Here is a 12327-nt window from a genome sequence, read left to right as displayed (position 1 = left end):
CCTTTAGCTGAAGAGGGCTTTAAAAGGGAAAAAACTCCTTGTTTGACAGTCTCTTAGGTGGTATTAAATATGATAACTGTCCTTTTGAGAAAAAGATGTTGTTTGAGATAAACTGGAGCTGTTATTGCGGCTGTTGTTAAAGTCCTTTCACCCCAGGTGGTGTTTGAAAGGCTACTGGAACTGGTAGGTGTGATGATGTCATCTGGCTCCCTGGGTCTGGCCAGGACATTTCTTAGGATCAAGATGATGATGGCCTGGGATCCCAGGAAATAGTGGGGGTGGCAACCATGAATTGGTGAAGCTTGCTCCAGTACCTTCCCTCTATGCTTCTTTTTGTTCTTTCCTACTTTTCTCACATCTCTTTCTTTTAATGTCCCAAAATGGAAGTGATAGGTGGAATAGCCCATCCCCTCATTATTTTCTCCACCTAATATTCTACACATCAGTTCTGGTTCATCTATTTCCAGTTCCACATCTTTTTCTAACAAGCTTAATTTCAACAGTCCTTGGATTATAGCAACATAGCCTTTTTGGTTTAGGCCAGTTAAGTTTCTCTGCTGGTTTTCTTGTACCTCTTCCCATCCACTTTTTCTGTTATACATTACTGTGATATTTTATGAATTTACAATTACTTTTTACAACTAAACTCATTAAGTGTGTAGGCCCAATTGTCACAACATCTCTCTTCACATCTAAGTGAACTTAAAGGTGCATTAGGTTATCAGGAGTCTAGTTTAACTTCAGTACAAACAGAACAAAGAAATACAGTTTTAGCCATGATTAAATATTTTATAGATACACTGTAGTATAATATAGAGAAGGGCTGATTCTCTGCTAACTTCTATTGCTGTGAATCGGGAGTAACTCTACTGCAGTCACTGATGTGAAGGAGAACGAGGTACAAAGTACTGCTAGTACAGGGGTCGGCAACCTTCAGCACTATCAGGTCATTGACCATCCACAGGCACGGCCCTCTGCAGCTCCCAGGAGCCGCGATTCACCATTCCTGGCCAATGGGAACTGCAGGAAGCGGCATGGGCAGCAGGGACCTAAAATCATGGACAGGTCAGTGATTCCGTGAATTTTTCTCTTTTGCCTGTGACCGATCTGTGACTTTTACTAAAAATATCCGTGACAAAATCTTAGCCTTAATCATAACTGATAACATTGTGTACTTAATCTTTTTATTCAAATAAATCAAGTCACTTTAAAATGGTGATTACATAGTAAATTGTGTACAGGAAAGATATATATTCATTCCATGATGATCTCCAAAACAGCTGCTTGGTAGTGACAGGAGTCTGTTAATAGTTGTATTAGTAATACAGAGCTCCTGCTTTATGAGAATCACAAAGAAGTTCTAAATTATTATATATTTGACTACCACAAAAATCCCATAGGAGCTGGGGAAATTTTATTGTATCCATTTTATAGACAGGGAAACTGAGGCACAGAGGTTAAATGACTGGCCCAAGATCATTCAGAAGTTAGTGACACAGTCCGAAATATAGTTCAGTTCTTCTAGCCAATAGTCTTACACTCTAAACACTAGCCAAAACTGCCTCCACAGTCAACAAAGGAAGTCCAAATATCTTTTTAAAAACCCATCCAAGCCATCTCTTCTATCCTACTGCAATATTTAGAATGTGCTCTTTGCCTTTGAAGTATCTCTCTTTGTTTCACCCATCTATGATTAGCAGTGCAACAGTCAGGAGGGAGAATGATCTAGTGGATAGGGCACTGGAGACTGGACTCAAGGAAATCTGGGTTTTATTCCTGGCTCTGTCCTGACCTGCTGCACGCCCTTCAACAAGTAATTTCACCTCTTTACGACTGTGTTCCCCTCCCCTTTGTCTGCCTTGTATGTTTAGATTGTAAGCCCTTTCAGGCGAGGACTGTCTCTCACCATCTGTACAGTAAGCTAGCACAGTTGGGTCTGAGTTTTGATTGAGGCCTCTTGGCATGAATATAAAACACAAACAAACAGCGGTAAGAGCCTGATCTCTAAGAAGGAAGACAAAGCCTACTAAAACTAAACAAAAAAATGTTGCTAATTGTTTATAAGGAGTGTTGTTGCAGGGGGGTGAGGGGTAATACATATGCAAAGGAAAGGAGATACTGTCCAAAAAAATATTGTTCTAAAACAGGGGTGGGCAAACTTTTTGGCCCGAGGACCACATCTGGGAATAGAAATTGTACGGCGGGCCATGAATGCTCACAAAATTGGGGTTGGGGTGCAGGAAGAGGTGAGGGCTCTGGTTAGGGGTGGGGCCAGAAATGAGGAGTTCAGAGTGCGGGAGGGGGCTCCGGGCTAGGGCAGAGGGGGCTGGGGATGAGGAGTTTGGGGTGTAGGAGAGTGCGTTGGGCTGGGACCGAGGGATTCAGAGGGCAGGAGGGGGATCAGGGCTGGGGCAGGGGTGCAGGCTCCAGCTGGGGATGAGGGATTTGGGGTGCAGGAGGGTGCTCCAGGCTGGGATCAAGGGATTTGGAGGGTGGGAGGGGGATCAGGGCTGGGGCAGGGGGTTAGGGCATGGGGAGAGGCTCAGGGGTATAGGCTCTGGGCAGCGCTTACCTCAAGTGACTCCTGGAAGCAGTGGCATGTCCCTTCTCCAGCTCCTACGCGGAGGCGCGGCTAGGCGGCTCTGCACGCTGCCCCATCCACAGGCACCACCCCCTACAACTCCCATTGGAGCGCCAGAGCAGGGCCATGCCATGGCTTCTGGGAACCACGCTGAGCAGCTCCCGACCCTGCTCCCTGACTGGAGCACCGGAGTGGGGCAAACCCCAGACCCCGCTCCCCAGGGGAGCTTGAGGGTTGGCTTAAAATGGCTGGTAAGCCGGATCCAGCCCGCGGGCTGTAGTTTGCCCACCCCTGTTCTAAAGGAAACTTTGACAGACACACAGACATAGCAGTGTTACCAGGCAGGTACCACTGGAAGCACAGCCTGTTCTGCCAATACTAAACCACATGGCAGGGTGAGTATTAAGATCACTGCACACTCCTTGAATTCTCTGCATCTTACAGAAACACCTGAGCTTAATAACTTTGTTTTCCTTTGCAGCGGATAGGCACAATAATTCATTGAGTGTTCCACTTCCCTCCCCTGCATGGGGGAAGGGCAAAGTTTGCTTTCCAGGATGCAACGTAAAACAGGCAAGCATGCTTGGTTCACAGCATTTGGTGGGATTTGCGGGAACAGAGGGAGGATGAACTGAGTTGTTCTGTTCATTTGGGAATGAACCTTTTGTAAAGAATACCTGAAATAGTTTTTGGGGTTCATTACCAACTTAATATTTTGATTACACTCACAAACCTGAGCAGGAACTAACACAAATCAGCTCTAGGGTAAATAAATGGATGAGAATGTCTTTTGTCTATACTTTTGAGGGGAAAGAAGCATTTTTCTATTGTTTTTGATAAGGTCAGGAAAAATTTTAAAAATACACAAATTGTATTTAGTGACATGGAGCATATTAGCTTAAAAGGATTTTTTTTAAGTGGTTTTCAGCTCAGAAGTGGTTTATTTTTCTGGGAGGAAGGACGAGTACAAATCTGGTTAAAAAAATCTATATGACAACATGCAACTTGCAGAGGGTTGATGAATAACTGATTTATGTATGGTTAGAAGTACCTTCAATTGTAAGTTGTACACTTGTTTATCGAATATAGTCAGAAAAGCTGTTGCTTACTAGTCATCTTTCAGCTTTGCACTCACTGTAAAACATGCTACAGAGACTCCTCCCACAATTGCTTATCCACTTTTTAAAATAGCAAGTGCACCAGACAATCTCAAATACAAATAAAGGTGTTAGAAAAAAATTAATAGACTTAACACCATTCATTTGGGACAATCATCCTTGAAAACGCTTTCAGTGACAAAGCTATTTAAATTTAAACTAGACACCAGAGCTGGGCAAATGGAGAAGAGTATTTGCAAACATTTGTGCAAATATCGAATGGCACTTTGATTTAGCAATGTGCGTTTTTCACATTAACACACATTAAATGTTCTCCATACAACTATTCTCAGAAAGTAGATGATCAGATAGTCTTCTGTTAAAGGCAAAATCAAGAAACTAGTTTTGGAATTAAATTAAACGTGGTTCATGCAGAAGCCTAAGTAGTGGGTGAAGGCAGAGTCATCCAGTCAGGGAACATAAACTATACCATATGACCTAAGTGACCAATCCTACATCTTGAATAGCAAATTCTAACTACTGAATGAATACTCTTTCAGAACCTCAAATGGCTCCTTTTGAATTCTGTTCTAAAAAAAAAAAAAAAAAAAAAAAGACAGTGTATGGAAATGAAGACTGTCTTCATAGCCTGCTTATCTATTTTTAATAAAAAGACACAGGAGATACTTCCATGTAATATTCCTTTCTCCTCCCCACCGCACACCCAGTAACAAATATCCACACAGTTCTTGAAAATCAGGAAAGAAAGCACACAGAAAAGTGAGAAACTAGAAGGATCTCATACTACATGTGATGGCTGCATGTCTGAGATTAAATGAGGAAGATATTCAACAGAGAGCTGGATTGTGCTGGGTCCTTTAACTCTACAAGTGAATCTGAGGGTAGTTTCTTGTTCATATTTAATAGGTTCAGAGGGATAACCTCAGGAAACCTGCTATAAAATATAAGGAATTACATTGTCAATATTTAGGTTTAAAAGACAGACTTGGGCATTCACTCACATCCTTACTACAAACAACTACTACATTTTAAATTGCACCATAAATATTGCAATATTCCTTTAAAAAAAAGATGCCAACAATATGACCTTTTGTCTCTAGGGTACATTTTATATATACATATATTTAAAATATAAAACTTTATTTTGGTCTGATCCTGCTTAAATTCAAAGGCAAAGCCACATTATTTCAATGAGGGCAGGATCAGGCCCATATACCATGGTATAATATTGCTGGGTGCTGTTAAATCACTGATGTGCTCCCCCCCCCCGCTGCAGCTATATCTCAGTGGTAGAAATTCTTATCTACGTATTATATATAATTAAAAGCTTTGCCCCGACATTCTTTAAGTTTTGTAAGGGAGAGATGTTCAGAATTCAAATTCTAGGATCAAGATCAGAATGTTGCTGTTAGTCTAAAGCTCCAGTTCTGACCACCAAGATCCTAGTTTTGTGTCTGAAGCACATTTATCTATCCATAGGGTGTGAAATGCTTTGGGAGAAAAAAATGCATATAAATACATATAATTTTGCTAAGATAGTCTTTTCAGTCACATCACTTATACAATGTCTTGACAAGGCTTCATGTCAATTTCCAAACATACCCACTGAGGCAGAAATTGGAAGTTGATGAAGTACAAGGAGTTAAATTTTAATCTCAATGTATGTGAAGTTAGCTGTTATACTGCCCATTACATTCACACATTGAAATGAGATAGTTACTGTAAGTAGCATACATGCAAAGTGACACTACCACTATTATGTTAGAGAGACCAAAATACATCCCTCAGATAGCCAGCCCAATCAGTGCTTCTAAAACAGCCCAGTATTATACTAAGTACTGCAACAGGCACATCCATGTCTTCGATTTTGCTCTTCTAGACACGAAGTGCTATAGGGAAAGGAGGACAAATTATCGTCTCCTCACAACCCACCCCTGACCTTGTTTTGCCGCTCCAAGACTTTGGACGTGGTCATTAGGAAAGCAATAATTGTGTAGTTTTTCTCATTCGTGATACTATTTGATGAAAAAGACAATGTTCTTTAATGCTGACACCACTTCCCCTCCCCCTGATTTTTTCTGAAGTGATCCCCCTGCTTGACACAAGTTAGTCAGGCAAAGGACAGACCAGAACTAAAACAGAATGCGATTTTATACAGCATTTATCATACTGTGGTCACTATCACAACTGTATATACACACACTAATATGCTGAGCCAAAAAATTTAGACAGGCAGCTGTCAAACTACCTCTGGACTACCAAGAATTGAATGTCATGCTGTATGTCACTGGAAAGGTAATTTTTTTCTAGATTTGCAATGATTATGACCTCTATGTCAAATATACTAAACTAATGATCTCCATTCCAGCAAACATTTCCCAAGCACTACATTCCCCCAAAACCCAAAAATATGCAAGAAAAAAAAGGGCGGGGGGGAGAAATGGAATTAGGTATACGCTACTTCATGGGTTCTGGGGCTTTGCAATCATCCCAGACAATTTTATGATGTCACATAAAATGGTTAACTTCATGGGTCAATTTTTCAGTTGTCTTTTTCTTTAAAAATTTAATTTAAATCTATTTCACCTTCCTCCCTCAAGATTGTTAGACTGATGGTTTTTTTGTCTGTTTAAAACCAGCCAACACCATGTTCTTCTAACTAATCCAAAGATTTTGCTAATCTGTGTTAACAGAACCATCTCAAAGACTGCTCAAATGACCGTTCAAACAGATATCCAAATGAAAATCCGCTTTTAAAAGTAATTGATGTATATATTACACTATTCATTCTATTGTTTTCTCTCCTTTCATTCCTTTTTCTTCCTTCCATCTTGACACAAACAAGTCAATCATTTGAATCTATTAATGTTTAAGTTGATTCATCCAACCAGTTATATCTTGCATAGGATACATGAGCAAAAATATCCTATATTCCATGCAGAAAAATATCATAACATTAAAAAAGCTTTTTTTGGAAAGGGGTAAATCATATGCAAATGTGATACTGTAATCTCATGGAGAAATTGGTTACCTCGTATATCAAACTAAACCCAAATTTTCCACATCCATTGTATATGAAAGTCTAATATGTGAACCCATTTAGTGCTTCACCCTCAACCCAGTTCCAGCCATATAGCTATAAGTAATCGTGAAGCTACATCTTAAATCTGATATAAAAGTGTGTACAAAAGTTGAATTTCCATTTAATTTTCAGTTAAATAAAAATATCTTACAATAGAAGCAGCTAACATTTATAGATTTGCCACTCTTTGCATGCAATATCTTTTATTGGACCAACTTCAAAAATATTACTTCACCCACCTCGTCTATACAGAAGTAGCCCTGCAGGGAAGAAAGATCCTTGGGCCTATCTTACGCATCGTACAAAGCATGTGCCAGCCTAGTTCGTTTGCATGAAAAAATATAAAATATCCAGCCTCTCCTGAGTGCTTCCCCCAATTCAACTAATCTTGCTTTGACTTCCTATCATCCATAGCCCACTGCCTCAAATTGGGAGCAGCTGACTGAACAGGTTTACTAATACTGTCAGCAGTCCCATTTTGACACACCTGAGAATGCTAAAGGCACTAAATAAGACCAACAAGAAGCCCACATCTTTCATGCAAAGATACTTGTTTGCCAAAATCTGACAGGTCTAGAAATAAATGAAGGAAATGTACAACTTTTCAGAGAAAGTCAATGTCTGTCCCACTGTACTTACAGCAAATGAGTCATTTTCCTTTTCAAAGAAACACAACATTCTATAGTAGTGGTCCAAAATGCTGTAGTAACACAAGAGACAGTTTATTCCTCCAGCAACGTGTTTTTTCTCTAGGGAAATCCCGCCCCGCCCCCCAAAACCTCCACCCTTTTACACACAGACTCATAAAATAATTTAAATAAAAGAAACCAATAGACGCCTACTTAACCCATTTATCACTAATCAGTTTGGCCACTTCATTAAGAAGGCCTGTCTTATTATATCAGACACATATGAAAAATATCAAGCACTTAAAGCGTAAGCCAACAGAAAGCCTCTGCCTATATTAGACTAGCCCCATTTGCCTAGAAAACCAAATAGCAACACAAGACTATCTTACGGATCACTAGCTCCACCTTTTGGCAAAAGGAAGGATAGCAGTTCTATTGTGTTTTCCTATTCTGTCTACCAGTTGTTGGAAACCAAGCCTGTTTAATATACAAAAGAAGCAATGACAGTGCTAAGTCCTACTATTGCAAGCTTAGCACCGAACACCCTATTTGTCATACTCAGAAAATAAAATTAGGTGTGCAGGATTTGAGCCTATCTGCATTAGTATAGTCAGAGCTAGTGAAATCATTTATTCATGAACAATCTATTCAAAAATGCCACAATTCATTGCATAACTACTTCAAAATAACTTAATTTGATCTAATTAGTGAACAATAGGAGCTATAAAGTACAGAGCAGCAAATTGATCACTGCTGAGTCAGGCAGCAGTCATTCATGAACAGGACACAGAAATGTGTTCTCATTGAGAGACATGAGGACATGACTAATTTACAAATAAAAGTAACAGATAATATTAATCTTTACCCCACTATTAATGGCCATTCTAGTCTTTTCCCTGAGACAAAAAACAATTACAAAATAAATTTGCTCATCCATATCGTGAGTGTCAGACCTCTTGCCAATTATTTAAATTTGGGATTTAGCAAAAAAGTGCAAAATAAAAGAGCTCCAGACCAAATGCATTTTATATCATTTTGACAATTCTAATGGAACATTTCACCAGGTACTAGTGTTCACTAGTGCCATTTGTAAAAATCCTGCAGGATCATGTTTTCTGGAAACAAGAGTCACATCTGAACCACCCTGAGTAAAACAGGTGCCTGCTTGTCTTCGTTTGGTTTGTCCTGTAGCCAAAGCCATGGATTCAAATCTCAAGATTCAAATTCTAGCCCCATTCCACAAATTCAAATGGGCTCAGATTAAATCATTTGGTTTTTATCCCTTTATAGTTTTAGGCCTACATTTTGGTGTAGATCCTTACCCAAATCTGTTGTTCATACTACCCTCAGAACTGCCTAATCGTGAAACTAAAGTCTTAGGTTTTATTCACAGCAACTGACCCATTTCCCTGGCACAAACCCCATCATTTCAATCTTTCTGCATTACCATTTTTTCTTGTTTCTGATTTGGTGTACAATATTGTACAATATTGAGAACTACTCCAGTCACATCAGTTAAAAGAAATGCGCACAATCGGGAAGAAAAGAATTTCCAATGACTGAAAAGAGATCTCAATATGTCAAAATGCTGGTTAGTAAGAGAAGCTGTATCTTGATAAGAATAAAGAAGAACAGGAGTACTTGTGGCACCTTAGAGACTAACAAATTTATTAGAGCATAAGCTTTCGTGGACTACAGCCCACTTCTTCGGATGCATATAGAATGGAACATATATTGAGGAGATATATATACACACATACAGAGAGCATAAACAGGTGGGAGTTGTCTTACCAACTCTGAGAGGCCAATTAATTAAGAGAAAAAAAACTTTTGAAGTGATAATCAAGATAGCCCAGTACAGACAGTTTGATAAGAAGTGTGAGCATACTTACAAGGGGAGATAGTCTGTATGTGTGTATATATATCTCCTCAATATATGTTCCATTCTATATGCATCCGAAGAAGTGGGCTGTAGTCCACGAAAGCTTATGCTCTAATAAATTTGTTAGTCTCTAAGGTGCCACAAGTACTCCTGTTCTTCTTTTTGCGGATACAGACTAACATGGCTGCTACTCTGAAACTTGATAAGAATGTCAACCATTTTCCTTTACCTGCTACGTTGACATTTTCAAAAGAATTCTAACAGATTAGTGGGAGAATTTTCTTTTGCCCCTTTAGAGAAAGTCTTATAATTATCTTCTAGGTATTTTATTATCTTTTAATTATAATTTTGACCAATCTACCAGGTACAAATGTAAAGCTTATGGTCAATAATTCTCTGGATCATCCCTAGAGATTTTTTAAAATAAAAGCTAACATTGGTATCCTTCAATCCTCAGGTACAACAGTAGTTTTTCAAAGATTGAGCAAAAATATGCAGTCACTTCATTCTCAACTTCTTTCAGAACTCTTATGTGTATACCATCTGGGCCCGGGGACTTTTTGTATTTTTAATTATGAGTTTGTTACATCAAATCATCTGATAACACAACAGTTCCTGATAATATCTGATCTTATTGCCAGAAATACACAGGTCCAGAGTAGAATCTCCCCAAAATCCTATGTGGCAAAGAGTGATGCAGAGAATTCATTTAACTTCTCAGCCATGTATTTATCTTTAAACAGTGATGGAGCAGACCCTCTGATTCTTTCATGGGCTTCCTGCTTCTGTTATATTTAAACAAATCATTTTTGTTTTTTATATATATGTGTGTGTGTGTGTATATATATATATATATATATATATAAATAAACAAACACACAAAACTACTGGCTCTTTGAATTTCCTCCTTACATATTGCCTGCTGCCATTTATGCACTTTGACTGGCTTCACTAGCTTGAAGTTTCTATTCTGAAGGATCCCCATGTGGCTTGAATACCCTGCCTTGCTATTCAGCCATACTTGGTTACTTCTTGCCCCTCTATCCCCTTTTGTTTAGCAGCACAAGTGCCTTCTAACACTATTCCTGTTTCTTTAAAACAGCATCCAGGCCAAGTCTAAGGATTTTTGGACTTGAGATGGCAGACTCGAAATCATGGAGGACTTCACAAAGAGACAAACATCTTGAATTCCATTCAGTAACAAATTAGAAGCCAGGGCAGTCTCTGTAGTATAGGTTTGATGGGCTCCCTCCACAATGTGCTTCCACATTTTGCACCAACTGCAGTTTCCAGAGTGGTCTTTGATCTAGATCAAAAGGTAGTACATTGCAATAGCTCATTACTGTGATAAGGTCCACATCTGAAAGGAAAAGTCACAACATCATTGTCACCCTTCAGGGCAACTGCACCTATATTCCCCCTCTGTGGGTCCAGCAAGGACACCTAACTTTAGACTCCCAACTCCTCAGCAGTCATCTCTTTTGGGAGACCTTGTCTCCCTTCATCCTGACCAGGGATTTTCTAGGCTGCAAAGTTCCCTGCCTATACTGTGAGCTCTCCAGCAAGCCCAATGGCCTAACCAGGCCAGCCTCTGCACTTCATCTGTAAAGAGTAGGTAAACAACATAATTGCCCACAGTTATAAGCTCACACAGCCCTTTTTTAGGGAGCATGTTTATTCTTCAGGCAAACATATTACAGAGAAAATTAATTAGAACCTATATACGCCTGTTAATAAGCTTACCAGAGATCATCCCCAAATTCCAACAAGGGTTCTGATAGGGTTCAGTTCTTCAAACTTGACCACGGGGGTTTTCTGTGGTCACAAGTTCATAACAGCTTTTGCTCCGAACAAGAATACATATGTATAGGTTAGCCTTTCCTTTCTACAGCTGAAGTATTTGATATTCAGAAACAGTGAACAGATAATCAGTCAGACAATGATTCTTTCCTCAGATCATAGCTTCAAAAGGTTGGGTCCTTGGAGGTGGAAATTTACATTTATCTCCCCCCGGTATTTCCTAGGAAACCCATTTAACTTTGTTTGTCCCAAAAGTTCCTTCTTGTCCTTCATAAGGCTTCCCAGAGTTCATACTGGCCACCTCTCCCCTCTAGAGAAATGATAGACCATCCCACAATAATACTTTGCATTTATAATACAATGGACTCCAAAGCTATTTAGATTTAATTCAATAAGATCTCCCAAAGATATTTCAGGAAATTGTCACTTCTGTCTCAGTACTTACCAGGCACAGTTTAAAAAAAAAAAAATTAGTTGAAGTGGTACATAGAAAAACATATAGTAAGCGGCAAAGGGAAACGTACTGTTCATTAATATCAATTAACTTTCCCAAAAGAGAAGTTTTTATTTTTCACTAGTAAGTGATTCAGTAGCAGTAAACAAAAAAGAGCAGCTGTGCAATATATAAGAAACAACACTGTAAAAAAAACCCAAAGATGCAGAAGTATTTATAGTAATGCTTTAAAAAAAATGCAGAAAATCCAAGGTTTTATATGCATACATTAGAAAAGTATGACAGCTTTAAAATTATCATTAACAAAAAAATTAATTTTGTAGACATTCAAAAAATTGGATCCTAAAAAAAAAATCAGTAAAATTATAAAAAAAATTATAAAAAAAATTATAAAAACTCCAAGGGCAAATAAGTAAAGAAAAATACCTCCTTTCATGGTCATGCAAATAGTTTATATGGGTATCTTTCATGGTTTTCTTCACTGTTTGTCCAGCACAAAAGCTTTTTAGTTACAAAAGTCTAAAATGTTTATGTTTACACATTTTGATAAACAAAAACATGTTTCATTTATAGGGTGATTAAAAAGTTGAATGTTTTAGATTTCAATTAAGTTCCATTTTCATGAATCCAGGTCCCAAAACTTCTGACTCCATAAAATTCAGATATCCTTAATTATGCACCAGGAAAACCAGGGACAAAACTCTCATTGACTGTGGCAGAAGTAGAAACAGGGATGTTATCCCAACTGATCAGGATTACAGTGCTTGTTTGTGCCTTCCTT

Source organism: Chrysemys picta, chromosome 7 (genome assembly GCF_011386835.1).
Source record: "Chrysemys picta bellii isolate R12L10 chromosome 7, ASM1138683v2, whole genome shotgun sequence".
NCBI lineage: Eukaryota > Metazoa > Chordata > Testudines > Emydidae > Chrysemys > Chrysemys picta.
Note: the sequence above shows the minus strand (reverse complement) of the source record.